At 49.2% G+C, this 15667-nt stretch overlaps 1 protein-coding gene across 3 annotated transcripts in view; it reads right to left on the reverse strand.

The window, feature by feature from the left end:
• The window catches only part of ZNF536 (zinc finger protein 536), a 336367-nt gene extending 328702 nt beyond the window's left edge, over positions 1 to 7665 (reverse strand). For all 3 annotated transcript variants that reach the window (XM_053607794.1, XM_053607796.1, XM_053607795.1), the window contains exon 1: positions 7557 to 7665. The gene's annotated coding sequence lies outside the window, so the exon portion shown is untranslated. The remainder of the gene's footprint in view (positions 1 to 7556) is intronic.
• Between the last annotated feature and the right edge of the window lie 8002 nt (positions 7666 to 15667).

Below are 15667 nucleotides of genomic sequence, written 5' to 3' on the forward strand. Positions count from 1 at the left end.
ACCTAGACATTACGAAGTCTCTCCCCCACCACGGTGCCCTCACTCCCCAGCAAAGTTCCCCATAAGGTCTCCCAGGTAGAAGCTGGTCACCCCACCAAACGCACCATGATTAGCTCCATCAACTGATCCAGTACCATGAAAGCCAATGGATGTGACATGAAGCTTTTGTTTCCAGAAATGAAAGAAAAAAGAAGAAAAGAGAAAAAAATAAAAAGAAGAAAGAAAGAAAAGAAAACCCAGCAGCAACCATGGCCACAGCCCCAGGATCCTCCAGAAGGAGAAACTGTCGCCCAGGCTGGAGGAGGGAGCGTCCTCCCTGCTGATGCCGGATGGCAAGAAGGGTTAAATTTATGTTCCATGGCAAGTCCCCCTTTTCTTTTCTTCTTCTTCTTTTTTTTTTTTTTTTTGGTTTCATCTTCTCAGTAAAACACATAACTTAAAATGAAATCAAATATTAAAAATGACAGACTATATAAGTGCTGTGAGTAACTTCAGGTCACGGAGGGAGGGAAAAGCCGGCAAGTTGTCAGGCGCTATCTGTCAGAGTGAATTAGAAACAATCAACAGAGACTGAAAGGGAAGGTGATTGTTATTAAGCGGCGGGGCTGTGAGCAGGCTGCCCAGATGTGGTCATGCATATAAAGGACAGGAAACAGCAGTTTAATTCAGGAAGCCCTGGCGAACAGGGCAGCGGAGAGGAGAAAAGTCCTTTGTCGCTAATAAGCTGGAAGTTACTTTGATAACAGCAGGGTTAGACTCGAGAATAAAACACATTTCTTTCACTACCGCACACCATTAATATCGCAGAAATGTGGTGGGAAGAAATGCCCAGTGCAAGGCAGGATTAGCCAGTGGCCTTCCCCAGCCCAGAGTCCCCATCTCGGGGCATATGCCTCCCCTCCTTCCAAGGCCAGGCTCCTGCTGACTGCGTCGGACCCACTGTCACCTTCCAGAAATGTCATAGGACCAAAAAAGAATACTGATGGTGTTTCATTATTTCCCGGTGTCAGACACTCCCATCTCCGTGGCCTGTGGGGAAGGTGCAAGCCCCCGGTAAACAGCCTCCATGTAATGAAGTCCACGCATGCAGCAACAGAAAACAATTTTATATGCAGACAAGGCCCGATTTCATAAGAAATTACTTATGCAGGCATTCTGCAATTATCCTGTGATACTTTCAGGCAACAGTCTGACAGCAGTTGTGCAAACAATAAAGGGATTACAGAAATAAAAACAAATAATATTACACACACAGAAACTCCATGTTGCATGTGGACAGGATGGAGGGAGGAGCAGAAAGGAGTGGAGCTGGGTAGGGGCCAGTGGCAAGTGAGGCCCAGAGGTGAGCCAACTCCCTAGCCCAGTGCATGGGCTATGCCACAGCTTGCTATGGAATCCTGCTGGTGGAAGAAAATGTAGGGGGCCTGCCCCTACCTCGTCCCCATCCCTGGAGACGCTGGGTCACCTGCACGCCTCTAACCTCTCATCCCTGAGGAAGTTGGCCCCTTTGCAGGAAGGAGCAGAGGCGGGTGTGGGACCAGGAAGGGATGGGCAGCAGGTGGCTTGAGCTGCCTTGACACTCTCTCCTGTAACAGACAGCCCCCCAGGTCAGAAGCATCTTGACCTTCACTCTGTCTCCTGCAGCTAGACAGCCCAGAGAGTTTCCAGTCACTTTGCTGGAGGGTTGGATTACGCTTCCCAGACACAGGAGAAGAGTAAGTGGACCAGCCACACACGGGACCCAGTGAGACTCAGAGGGGTGGAAGGATTTGCCCAAGCAGCCCCTCACAGTCGGGTGGGCAGGGGAGCTCTATTGCCCGCTCCCCCTGGTGGGCAGGAATCAAAGCCTGCCACCCCCACCTCTACAGCAGACATGGGCAGGCACTTTACAGCCAGGAGCTGGGGAGATGGAGAGGAAGGCGGGGCCCAGAAGCCTACCCAGGGGCGTCCTGACCACCCCACCCCCAGAAGACAGGTGTTTTCTCACTGCAACCCAATTCTGGGATCTGGTCCTGCCCCACGCACTCAGGAACAGCCCCAGCCTGCCTGCAGCATTTCCATCCTCCATAGCAAGAGAATAAGGGCCCTGAAGAAGTGTGAGACCAGGGACCCCACACACGCTCCCTGCCCTTTGCACTCCACGTGCTTCAGACTGGGAGATCCTGTCGGCACCCTGGGTCAGCACTGGCCAGTCCTATGGACAGCCGCCTGTGCACCGTGTGTCTGACCTTCCCCGAGGGCAGGAGTCACCGAATGCAGGCCCAGCTCCACCCAGCCCACAGACACACTTGTACTTACAGAAAGTTTTTTGAAAAGTTAAATTAATTGCCAACATTAGAAAAGAAAAGAAAAAGAAACTGGATTTTTTTTTTTTTTTCTGACTTCCTTTAAAAAGCTCCGGACACCTAGATAAGCTCTTCCCACACCTTCATGGCTACCATTCACAGGAGCTGGGGCAATTGTCCCTTTCAGGGCATTAGTGCTTCGCCATCTGCTCTGTACACACTCAGCTTCATGCATTTGCCACCAGACTCTGAACTTGGCTTTATGACAACTTCCGAGAGGGATAAGGCCTTCCCAGGATGCACGGCCATGGGCAGGGCCACACTGCCCAGGTGCCCCTCCCCAGGCCACACTCCAGGGCAGAGTCTGGAATCTTGTCCTGGCTGAGCGTTGATCATCTTTGTCCAAACTTTCAGGCACCTGTATCCCTCCAGTGGGTCTGCTGGAATACCCGAAGGGTGTCCCCAAATGCCTGTTCAGGGATCAGGCACTCTCGACCAGAGTCCCGCCCTTGTTGCACCCTGGGTGCTGCAGAAATCAGACTTGGCCAGGCATTGCGATTCTTGTATCCCAAAATAGGCAGAAATATAAGTGGATTTGTCATATATTGGTCTTGTTGAAACCAAAGTGCAACAAGCAATCATTGATAAATGATTGCTAACCACTCCACGTGCCAGGAACAGGAGGGACAAAGAAGACACCACCCCCACCACCCAGACACAAGCTGGGCTTCCCTTCAGCTGAGAGGGGCCCCCACGTCGTCTGGAACTGCCTGAGGGGTGCCTTGTTGCACTCACATGAGAACCGGGCTGGGTACGCTCATGGGTTCTGATTCTGGATCTGTAAATGACTCACTGTGTGACCCTGGGCAAGTCTCTTTCCCTCTCTGCCCCCCCCCCAATATCTTCTCACCAACACAATGAGATAGCTTTGATCATAAAGCTTTCTGCCAGCCCAAGGGTTCTATAAGCCCATGAACGATGGGGTCCTCAAACTCCGGCCCATGGGCCACATGCGACGGTCTGATTGTATTTGTTCCGTTTTGTTTTTTTACTTCAAAATAAGATATGTGCAGTGTGCATAGGAATTTGTTTATAGTTTGTTTTTTTTTTAAACTATAGTCCGGCCCTCCAACTGTCTGAGGGACAGTGAACTGGCCCCCTGTTTAAAAAGTTTGAGGACCTCTGGAGGGAGTACTAATTGCCAATAGCCCCATGATGCCCCAGAGAACAAGGCCTCTACTATAAAAACCAAGGATTAATCTCATCCCGTAAGCTATCAGATGTCTCAACATAACCCAGTATCCCCTGCAGTGAGTGGGTGTTGCCGCACCTCCCTGAGAGCCACTGTCTCCCGCTTCTGGACACAGACTCAGCCAAACCAAGGCTCCCTGAACAAGGAGCTGCCCAGGAGGCTCAGGGCTTCAGGGGCAGCCACAGTCCACTGCTCCAAGGGTAGGGTCCCCGCATGGGTGCTATGTCTCCTGCCACCCATGAATCCTGCAATCCCTGACTCCCAGCTCTGGACAAGTCTCCAGGACATCCCTCCAGCAGAAAATAACGTCCACCAAAACACAATTCAGGCCACTGGTCCCTCAGAGCCTCTCCACATCTGAGAAGGTGGGTTTTAGCCAAGACACTCTCTCTGGTTAACAGCAACATAAATGTAAAAGAAAGTCAGCATTCCTCACCATGACCCACAAACTGTGGCTGATCTGAGCCCTCCAGCCTACACACTCCCTCTGCAAGGCTCCAAACACACTGGCCGCCACTCTGCCCACACCACAGGGCCTTTGCACCTACTCTTCCCTTGCCCAGGATGCTCCACCAGACCTCCACTCAGCCTATTCCTCCATGTCCTGCAGACTGTACACTGCCAAGGTCCCTTCCTTGAGGGGAGGGGCATCCCTTACCACCTACCCAGTACAAACAGTCCTCCTCCCCTTCCCCTCCCGTTTTTTTCTGTTTCATTGTCCCAAGGTTTTTTTACTATCTGACATCATCTTACCCACTGGTTTCCTGCTGACTGCTTCAACCCCCTTACTGTAAGCCCCTGAGGACAGGGAGCTTGTCTGTCCTGTCCAGTTCTGTACCCCCCAGGGCTGTGCAGTAGCTAAGAGATCAGGTCCCCAAACCAGGAAGGGCCCCGCTCGGACCTCAGCCTTACCGCCGGCCAGCTGCGGCCTGGGGCAGCTGCTCCACTCACCTAACCTCAGCTCCCACATCTGGCAAACGCAACTAAGAACACCATTCCTGCTGGGACCTTGTGAGGACTGAGGAAACCCCAAGGAATGCCCAGACCAGATGGCGCTCCACTCCACCTTTCTCTCTAGAGTTACAGAGTTCCCGGTTTGGGTTTTCTCCCCAGGTAGGTGTGAGCAGTGGGACCCTACTTTCCCACCTCGTCCAGCAGCTACAGATGCACTTGCAAGGATCTTTACCTCCTTGAGCCTGAAGAGCTTCTGGTGAAGATCAAAAACAATGCAAAGCCCCACACACATACGCAGGGCTTATCATCATTATCACATAGAAATTACAATTATTCACTCCCTCCTCTGGGCTCCCAAAGTGCTGCCACTGCAGCATTTAACTAAGGTAATTACTGCCGCCGCCGGAAGGCTACTGACTCACTCTTCTGAAACAGGACAACGGGGCCAGCTTGGGACAGCCAGAGACAGCCACAGCAGATCAGCACCTCAGGCCCAGATTGCTGGAGGTGGCCACCTGGGTCCAGCAAGTGCCCGGCGTACAGCGGGGGCCGGTACACATCTGTCAGGTGAAACAAAGGTACGATGGGTCCTGAGTGCCACTCGCTTCTGGAAGGCCCTGGGTCTTAACACCAGCACCTGGTGTCTTTCTAAAGGATAGACCTGGTGTCTTTCTAAAGGATAGACCTGGTGTCTTTCTACAGGGAGCTAGACCGTCAGATCTTGAAGACGTGCCTCCAATCTTCACAGGGGTTCTCGGGAAATCTCCATCGTGGGGGATGTCGAGTCCTTTCTGGGATGTTCAAGAGGTTCAGTTCCCAAGAGACCACTTGGGTGCTTAGAGGTGGCCATCTAGTTGTCCCAAAGCTGCATTTACTTAGCATTTTAACAAAAAAATCAAGTGTCTAATTCAACAAATTGGGAAGGCATTGATGGTAAGGAGGGGAGGTAACTCCAGAAATCCAGAAAAGGCTTGAGGCTTGAATTAGCCCACTGTCCACCTGCTCCCACCAGCCCTTCCCAGTTCCAGGCCACTCGGAAAAGGGACCCCCGTGTGGGGCTGGATACGCCCATGGTCTCGGGCCGGGAAAGCCACAGAGAGGCTGGAGGGAGGTACCCAGGTGGTTTCTGCCTGTTTCTAAGACCTGTCCCGTCCTTGGTCTCCAGAAGTCCCAATCCTACTTCCTGCTGGTATGACCCCAAAATTATTCTAAGATGTCTATCTTCCATCTGCGTTGACGTAGCCAATCCCGCACAAAACCGAGTGATTGTTCCTTATCTTCCAGGAGGCCCAGAACATGCCGAGGTGATTAAGTCTTCAAAATATGTGCCTGGATGGTGAGGCTGCAGTCACTGTTAATTCTGCACAGCCCGAAAAGCCCATACAAAGGGTGTGTCTGTCCGGTGCAGAAAGGTACCTGAGTCCCTTCCGCTCCTCCCCCCCATTTCCACCCGTCAGGTACCTGGACAGGTGGGTCATCTTTCTCTACTCTTCCACTGAGGGTCAGGAGAAATGGTCGCATCCTTGTAGCACCCCACTCCCTACGAGGTACAGTATGTGGAATGTACCAGAACACGTGCTCGTTCCCCCCTGGAGAAGCCATTCTTACCTCCCTCCCCTACCTTAGGCCCTCAACGCTGATGCTAAACTGGGCTAGGAGCATCCACGCAGCAGAACCCCCACCACCAATGTAGCAGCTAAATATTGTAAGACTCCTAACTCCCCCATCTGTGTTTTGCCTCCCAAGAGGGAAAATAGTCTTCGCAGACATTCCCTTATCTGGCAGGCAAATTCTAAACCTTACTGGCAACTGCAGGCTTGTTTTCCCAACCAAACAGCTATGGAACCAAAAATTATTCCTGCCTACGATATGCTGAGGAGAGAACTAGCCAAAAGGCTCAGCCTGTGAGCTCGGGGACCGGAAACCACGGGTTGTCCCCATTGCTGGAGGAGGCCCAGTGCACAGAGAAGTCACCGGTGCCAGGGGAGGCCGCCCGCCGGCTGCTGGAAGCTTCCATTGCTGGTGTTTGCTGCTCCTTTTTCTTAACACAGAATACACCCACCAAGAAGCTGACGGAAAACACTCACCGCAGTGTGAAATCAACACTTTCTAACTCAAATAAAGGGGGTTAAAAAAAAAAAAAAAAGGAAAACTTCCAACCTTTCTGAGGCAGACGATTTTACATGATGCCCTAGCACCACCAGGAGGACCTTGGAGCCCCGAACCCTTGCTTTCCAAATTCTGGCATTTTTGGCATTTCCAGCATTTCTCTGCTTTTTCCCCCCATCCATTCGCATTCTTAATCCAGGAGCCCTGCACCTGTGCAGTTAGTTACTAATAAACCAATATCTGATGATAACGGCTAAAGCCTAATTGATAGGGGCCTTTATCCAATGGCCTTGATGTCTATCTGAGGTTCTCAACAGGCAAGATTTAAATGTTTCATTTTATTTTTAACTTTCACTTTTCCACATTTCAGCAATGTCAGGCAGAGAGGTATGGTTTTTACTATCAGAAAGAATCATGGTGCAGAATAATTTATGACTCCAGCTTGGGCTTTCAGAAAAGCTATTTCAAATCTTCACTTTGATTTGGTTGTATCAAAACTACTCAAAATAACAGCAGCACTTTCTTGGAACCAGAATATGTTAGCAGCACCTCAGGATTTTTGAACCGAAGAAGCCTTTTTTTTTTTTTTTTTTTTTTTTTTAATCCCAGAAGGAAACTTCAGAAAAGAATTAAGCCACAGAGGGGAAAAAATAACATTTTTTTTCACAATCATTTTGTTCCTCCTCCCCCCCCCCCAGCCCCAAACACAACCAAACCACAAAGGAATGCCTCCCCCTGCCCCGCCATGGGGAAAGAGCCTGTTGCCCCCACTCCCCCACAGGTGATTGGGCAGGTCCCCTAAATGCCACCTGGGTCAGGGAAGGCTGTGGGGAAGCCCCTGGCTGGTGGGGAGAGAGGGGCTGTTTGGTTTGAATTCGTGTTCGGTCAACGCAACAAAGCAGAGAGAAATGAGGTGTGTCGGGGTGAAGGAAGATCTCTAATGTCATAAGACTTACCTTAGCAGCTTAACTGCATACTTGTCTTAAGAACTATCAGGCTGGTGAGAAACGTTCCAGAAGGGATGAAGTTGGTCCAAGCACTGACAGATCGCCAGAGGGGCGTCCCAGTTCCCTATCACAAAAGGAAATACAGAAAGAAATGATGTAAAGTGAAATGTAACAAATTCACCAAATCACAGCGCTATGCAGAGGTCAAGGAAATTCAACTGAAAAGGTTAAAGATGAAATCAAACCCGGTGTATGAGAATGGAAATCTATCCCAACGCAAGGCCACCGGTGACGTGCTGCAAGCAAGAAGCTAAATACTGCCTAGCGCTGGGATCTTTCATTTTCATCAGATCAATAAAAGCTTATATTTATCAGGATTCCAAGCAGCTGCCACTTCTGACAACCTCCACTTTATTTTCTCACTCCCTGCGCTGTATCAGGGCAAAGAAGAGAGGAGAGACGGGCTTTTAATGCTATTTACACCTGAAGACACATTCCATTAAGAGGTCCTGTTTTGTTAAAGAAACAGGGATTGATATGATTATATTGGCAGGAGTGGGAAGTCCCTTTGTTCTTCTCCCCAGGCCTTCCCCCTTTGCAATCCAGACCCAGCAAGAAGATTTCCTGACTCCAAGCTCTTGTGCAGAGCACTTTTTTGTTCAAACTTACCATTTACAAAGAGAGAGGGAAGCCTTTCTGCTAAAACAGTTACCACTCTAATCATCTGTACAACAATATTTGCTATCAGGCATTCTAAATAGATTATCACCAGTCCATCTGTGTCATTATTGATTTATAAGGCTTTAAGCAGCTTTAGAATGGAAGCTTTCCCACTGAGGGGCTCCTTGTATAAATCAGAGCCGTGCTCAAATATAGCAGCCATCACTCAAGATACTGTTCTTAAAAATCATAACAAGGAGGAGAAAATGATACATTGCTTGTAATATACTGATCCAAACTGATATGCAAATCTTGTTTTTTAAATATATTACTTGAGTAAAAAGAGGCATAATTAACATATGAATGCTATATGCAAATGGCGGTGACAGAGCAGATGTTGGCGCATGTAATTGACCTATATGTGAATTGCATCAGAACCCTTAACTCTATTAATTCACTACCCAGTAACTAGATATTGTCCAAAAAGTACATTCTTTGAAACCGTATACTGGAAGCAAAGCTGACAGGGTTCCAAGGATTCTGAAACAAGGTCACCGTCACTAGTATTTTGCTGTCATCTGCATTCCCCTTCTTACGAGTGACATCATCATGTGGCCGTGTAAATCGATCACTTAATAGCATTTAGAAAATACTGCAGTGGGGAACAGGTTATAAAAAAAAAAATGCCCCAGTTTTATTCTTTTCCTTGGCAGAAATGTCATACCTCTTAAACTGAGGGTTTGTGCATGAGTGCACTGTGAAACACACAGATGCCATTTTATTCCCCGTCTTTATTTTTCCACTTCGTCTCAGAATGACATTAAATTGTATTAAATAGCCTTTTGTCCACAGGGCACAGACCACCCCGCATATGATAATGTATTAATGCCCCACGTTCCAGCCACTGAGCTGAAACATTCTGAGACTTGGAGGATAAGTATGAAGCACCATTGTGTGTACAGCCTGCTAACAACTGTGACACATACTAATAGAAACATACCTAATAAATTACTGCTTTCAGGTCTAGCAAGCTGACATTTCTCTGCAAGGGACAATTTTATATTTGTGGCACAGAACAAAATTGCTTCATATGAAGCCACTGTGGATTAGCATAAAAATTAACACTTAAATTTCAGCTTATTTTCTACCCTCTCCTCCTGCCACAACAATCAATTCCTCTTATAAATCTGATTAGATTTTATGATGCTTATTATTCAGAGCATGTCTCAACACAGCATTCACAGGCTTGAAGACTATTTGTTTAAATAGAAAAAAAGAAGCAGATAAATCTATAGGTATTTTTTATTACCCCATTCCCCACCAGTTTCTTTCTTATATTGTAACATCAGTAATTGATTGCACACATTAATTAACATGTAAGGTAGAAATTCTGCATTATGCATGATTTATTTCCCTATCTGGTGAGTAGGTTTGTCTGCTGCCCTTGTGTTTCTAGGACATTGGGCTCGATTCTGGTCCAGACATAAATGCCAATGCTCATTCCCCCTGAAAGTTATTAATGTCAGATATGAAATGAGATTTTTGATTTCACCTGCTTACTAATCCACAAAAGCTGTTTTGAGTGATGCAGGCTTAAACGCCGAAATTTGAAATGATATATTGCTATATCTGATAACATGCAAATATGTTCATTAGACATAATTTAGCAGGAAAGAATAACAACACTTTTATATCAAGTCTGGGTCAAAAAATGGCTGTTAATTAAACGAGTCGTGAAAAATGGCATTCCAAGGAGACTGTCCGGCAGACGCCAGGCTTTCTAGGGATACGCCACGGATTGGCACCCAATGCTTTGCACCCAAACAGAGGGAGGGGGAGAAGTGACTTTCTGGGCACCTCACACAGTCTGAAGCAAGGTTAACAGCACTGTACCCACACGCGAACCTCAGTTTGATCACATATCCGGCTCAGATTTTAATGGTCACACACTACACTCCTCCATTGGAAGATGAGATTTCACTTTCTGTCTCAGCGGCTTAAAGTGATTTATATGGTTGACTCCTTCACAAATAAACCAGAAAAGAAATTAATATTATATCCGGCCGTGCTGCTGGCTGCCCTGAGTGTTTATGGCTGTGTGTTTTAAATCAAGCAGAGTAATAGGCAAAAAAGACAATCGGTGTTGAGGACAGGGTTAGGGACTGAGGTGGACGGACCATAGACTCCAGCGCAGAGTGTGTGGGCTCCGTGTCCCTTCTGTCCTGTACAGCTGTTATTATGTGTATGCTGCCGTTTCCTAGGGAACAAGTGTCGAGTAACAACTCTTTTCATTGGCTGTGAGTTGAGAGTCAGTGTGATGGGAGTCTGGTACACAGCCAGCTGAGCTGGGCTTCTTGGGGTGAGGCTTCCTGAATACCTGGAAGTTAACTACAGTGAAAGGAAGGCAGAAACAGTTTCCAACAGGCCACCCACGCTGCCTTTGTTGCAGGAAAGGGACAAACATACACAAGGTGGTAAAGGCTCAAAATATCTCCCGGAACCAACAGGTGCCCCATGCCAGCCTGCTTGTATAAAAGTCACTGATTGTCCTTCTCTTGATCCAAAGCATCCTTGCAGCCAGATACTTGAAACACAGACTGCAAACCAGAAAAGGCGCTAAATGCATCTGAAGTCTCACGCAGGAAGGAAAACCAAGGGTGAGGGCAGCATCACCCCCAATAACCCCATAAACCCACCTTAACAATCACCCATCTTCATGACACCAAGGCAGAGCTTGATCCAGAAGATGCAGTATTTCTACTCCTCACTTACTGGTGGAGGCAGAAGGCCTCTCCCCGGTGCCTCCCTGTTCAAGTATAAAGATTCTCATTCTTAGCCTGGCTCAGTTAGTGTTGTTACAACGGCCAGACATTTCACCTCTCCTTTGGATTGCGTTTTGGGGTTTCTGCGCTTTCCAATACAGGATCTCAGCCCGTGAACAGGTGCAGGGCCGTCCATCCTGCCTGCCTCTCAGGGATAAGGTAAGGTCCACAAAAAGGAAATGAATAGCAACTCTTTGGTGGGAGAAGAGAAGGAAGCCTAGTTTTGCCCAGCCGTCCCTGCATCTCCTGCCCCACTCCATGTGGCCCCTCACAAGACCATCTTCCCGCCCTGGGACACCCCAACCCTGGCTTGTGGACCCAGCCATCTATTGCCTTCCCATGGGGGTGGGGGAGCCTATGGCCAAATCTCAAGTTCCAGGAGCAGCCCCAGGATGACCCAGGGTCACCAGAAGGCTTGTTCAGAGGACCCAAGGGAAGCCATGGATTCTCAGATCATGGAGAAGAATCTCAGCATGGGAGTGACATCTGAATTCCACAGTCCCAGGGGATGAGGGCGGCCCACCAGCAAATGTCTCCGGCAGCCCCTGGGGCTATTCACTCAACTTCATCCAGGTGCCTCTCCATCCAATGATGCGATGAATCAGTTCTCCACCTTTTGGCTAAGATGGAGCGCCCATCCAATAATGTCAAAGATACCCAGAGTCCATTGTGGGTGTGGATGAACTGTTTATATGGTCCTCCAGAGTCTTTAATTTATTTTAGAGCGTTTTATTTGCAGATCGAGTAAATGAATAAATGAATGGACTAACAGATGCACAAACGAAGTGAATGAATGCGTAAGACCTTATGTGAATGGATGGAGAGAGAGGTAAGGGATCTGATGACTGAAGGAATTTTTAAGAGTGATAAACGCATGAATTGATGGGTAAGAGCACAAAGTCATATGTAAAGGAAAGACTGGCCTCTTGCAAATCACTAGACTCTTGTAGTGGCCATGTGAGCTCCCCTATCAGGCCCAACCCTCGTGGGTTGAGGTACCACATAGGAGAAATATGGTGAGCAAGGTCCTTGTCTTGTTTACTGCTGGGGAGTCTGGTCACCTATCCTTGGCTCCCTCGCTGTTGCTCAAAGAAGGCTGACTTTTAGAAAACCCTAGTGCAGTGGTTCTCAACCTGAGGGTTGTGATCCCTTGGTAACAATGAAAATACATCCTGCCTATCAGATATTTACATTACAATGCATAACAGTAGCAAAACTACAGTTATGAAGTAGCAACGAAAATAATTTTATGGTTGGGGGTCACCACAACATGAGGAACTGTATTAAAGGGTCACAGCATTAGGAGGCATTAGGAAGGCTGAGAACCACTGTCCTCATGGGACAGCCAGTAGGGTTCTGCACAAAACCTCACAGAGTGTGGAGAGGGGAGACAGAAAGATTCCTATCTACTATCTGAACCTTCGAGAGGAGAGGACTTGGCCGGGGTGTTTTTGACAGTGAGAGCCCCGGCCCTGTGTAGGTTGTCAGCACAAGTCTGCTAGGACTGGGGAAGTCTTCTTGGGAAGTGGGAGCCACAGGGGTCAAGAGGATCCTAGACCAGCAGGCTCCAGCCCTGACGTTAAAGGGTCACATCGACACCCCAAGCCTCCACTTCTTCATCTATAGAACAGAAATAATAGATCTGGAAGTACTTAGCTCAGGGTCTAGCACCCCATAAACACTCTGCCTTCAGCCACCGCTGTCTGCTGAGGCTGGACAGCTCTGTCCTGTGGGCCCTGAGTCCCTGGCCTATGGACAGCTGGGTCCAAGGTGGACCATCCACCCTCCCCAAATGCACCAGCCACCAAAAAAGTAGGGGGCAGAACCACCATCGAAACCCTCACGTCACCCCACAGAGTGCATATTCCACTTCTACCAGAAATCCACGGATCTGCCTAAATAGAGACATTTCTATTTAAAATGGCTGTGCAGAGCTGCTCTCTGTGATGTCTCTGCTCTTGTGTGGAACTTGGCTTCCCATCTGCTGGATTGAGAGCTCAGTCTAGATTTGTGGGTTTTCAGCATTTTCTAGCAGCAGAATCTATGTCCCAAGGAAAATCTCTCCCTCTATATGGGCGGATTCAAAAACACAGTTGCTCTGTCCAAAGCTACAGAGCAGAACTCCAAGCCTCTCCCTTTTCTTGGCTCTCGGGGAGCCCCCCAGCACCCTTGGGGTCCTATGGAAGCCTGTTTGAGAACCAGTGGGCTGGAGCCCTTCAGAGGGTCATTGCCTCTGACATTCTCTTGCTGCGATCATTGAGGCATTAGAGAAACACGTCCTGAACGCCTGTCATCATCAGGACTCCACGTCAGCCCTAAAACAGTTGTTAACACCTGGCATCAACGTGCGTGGAGCTCAGCTGAGATGCTCTCTGTCCTCCTCACACTGCAGGTCTTCCAGCCCGACCCGCTACCTGTTCCTCTCTTCAGGCTCCGGTTCTGCCACTGACACCAAGCCAGAGGTGCCAGCCCCCTTTCAGGCAGGCCGACCCAGAGCCCAGGCACCATGGAAGGCCAGAGACAGGCTGGGTCCATGGCTCGCACCCCCAGGTGGAGAGACTTAGGACATGCTAGGAAAAATGAACACCCAAGATTCTCTCACGAGCAGACTGGCCATAGGTGCATCCTCTTTCCTCCTGCTGATGGGGATCAGCGCTGCCTAAATATCAAGACATCTACCTGCCACCCTGGAATTAATCTGTTTATACCTATACTGTCAGCTAGTCAAGACTTCTGCTTTTGAAATTGATCACAGATTTCCTTCAATCAATTTGTACCAAGTAGAAATTTTATATACCATCGCCATAAAGACAAGCCAATATTTATTCCTCATCTGTGCAAGGTCGACCCTGGAGTCATCTGGTGGTGTTGGGGACAGGGCAGGAAGGGGTCGAGCTCTAGCCTTGCGGGTAGTAGCCGGGGCTGGGCCCTCCTCTGCCTCTGGCAACCTCCCCAGCCCCAGTGTCTCATCTGTAAAAGGGGGATAATAGTCGTACCTACCCCACAAGGCTGTTGCAAGAACTACCTAAACAGAGACAATTAATTAACATTAATTCATCATACCTAGACACCGAACTGGACGAGCAGTGTTGTGTTGTGTAGCAACTAAGACCACAGGGCTGAGGTCCCTGCCCGGGCAGCCGCTGCTCACTGTCAGACCCCAGGAGTCCCTTCCCTTCCCAAGCCTTGACCACCCCAACTTCAGAACGATGGGCTTGAACTCAGGGGACTTCAAAGAACCTGTTTCCTATGGAATCCTCAAGCCCCCCACAAGCCTAGCCTTGGTGGACCACAGGCCTGCTACTCCACTCCCACCTGGGGAAGGGCTCCCACGGCGTGGCAGGCCAGGGCAGCAAAGGGGAGACATGAGAGCTGATAGTTCCCAAGGCATAAGGAAGGAACTGAGGAGATGGGGGCATCGCGTCCCCAGCATGGAGTCTGAGGTAGACCACAGCAGTATTCCCGTCCACCTACTCGGGGGAAGCCCCCAAGAGTGGGAGACCAGGGAGCTGGTACAGACAAGGGTGCATATCGGGGATGACTCCTCACCCCCAAAATGCAGCAGCCACAGTGGGGCCCTGGTGGGACCTCTGCAAAGGGGCCGCTTCCCCCAGCACTTGTTCTTAAGGTTGTCCATCCTCACCTCAGCCTATTCCCTTATAAAATACTGACGCAGTGGCCCTTAACGGCACCCACTAGGGGGTGGCCAATCTCAACCCCTCACCACTCCCCTACATCCAGCCCACCATTCTACGGGTGACACTTTCTCCGAAGCAGAGTGGGACGTTGGTTCTTTGGCCTGAAGCAGCACCAGTTTCTGCAAGCACAGGTCGCCCTTATACTAATAGTCCCATTTATAAGAGTCACATCCCTCTCTCAGCTACACAAAAGGAACTCCCTCAAAAACATGATAGGAACTGCTGGCCTTCTCCATGACAAAGTCACATGATGTAAGTGTGTGTCTGTGACTCCCCTTGCGTGGAGGCCCTGTGTTATTCCACAGCTCTGGGCTGGCGGTCCTGCTATGGACACCCCCCTCTTCTGCCTCATCATTATGTGGGCACAGGGTCTGCCTAGATTTAAGCCTTTCCTCCAGGCACCCCCCAAGTCACTGCCTCACCCAACACAAGCCCCCTCTACTGGGCATGGGGAGGGTGTGCTGAGAAATTTGTTAACATCAGTAAACGGGGCTTGTATTAGGTACTACAAAGACAGGCTCCACCCCCCCAGGAGTCACTAGGTGTGGCTTCTGGACAAGTACACACATATGTAGAGGTTTGTCTTGTAGGAGTAAACACATGGTCTCTAAAATAGGCAATGTTGAGTCTCTGGCACAAAATGAGGGTCTGAAGCCGACACTGTTTATAATCTGCTGGAACCCTCAAACTTGCAAGCCCTTTTTCAGAAACATTCATATGAAAGGCTCTTTCTTAGGAACGGGTACTTGTCTTGTTCCCAGGCAAGCTTAGAGGGTGCTACCATACAAGGGCTTACCCAAGGGCCCAAGTCTGTCCCCATTGGGGGGGCGGAGAGAGAATGGACCCAGGGACAGCAGACCCTGAAACGGTCTGTGCAGGGTGGACCAGCGCCGAGCCTTCTGTGGTACGGGCTAATAACAGCATGACTGATGTGTCTTAA

The sequence above is a fragment of the Nycticebus coucang genome, chromosome 10, assembly GCF_027406575.1.
Source record: "Nycticebus coucang isolate mNycCou1 chromosome 10, mNycCou1.pri, whole genome shotgun sequence".
NCBI lineage: Eukaryota > Metazoa > Chordata > Mammalia > Primates > Lorisidae > Nycticebus > Nycticebus coucang.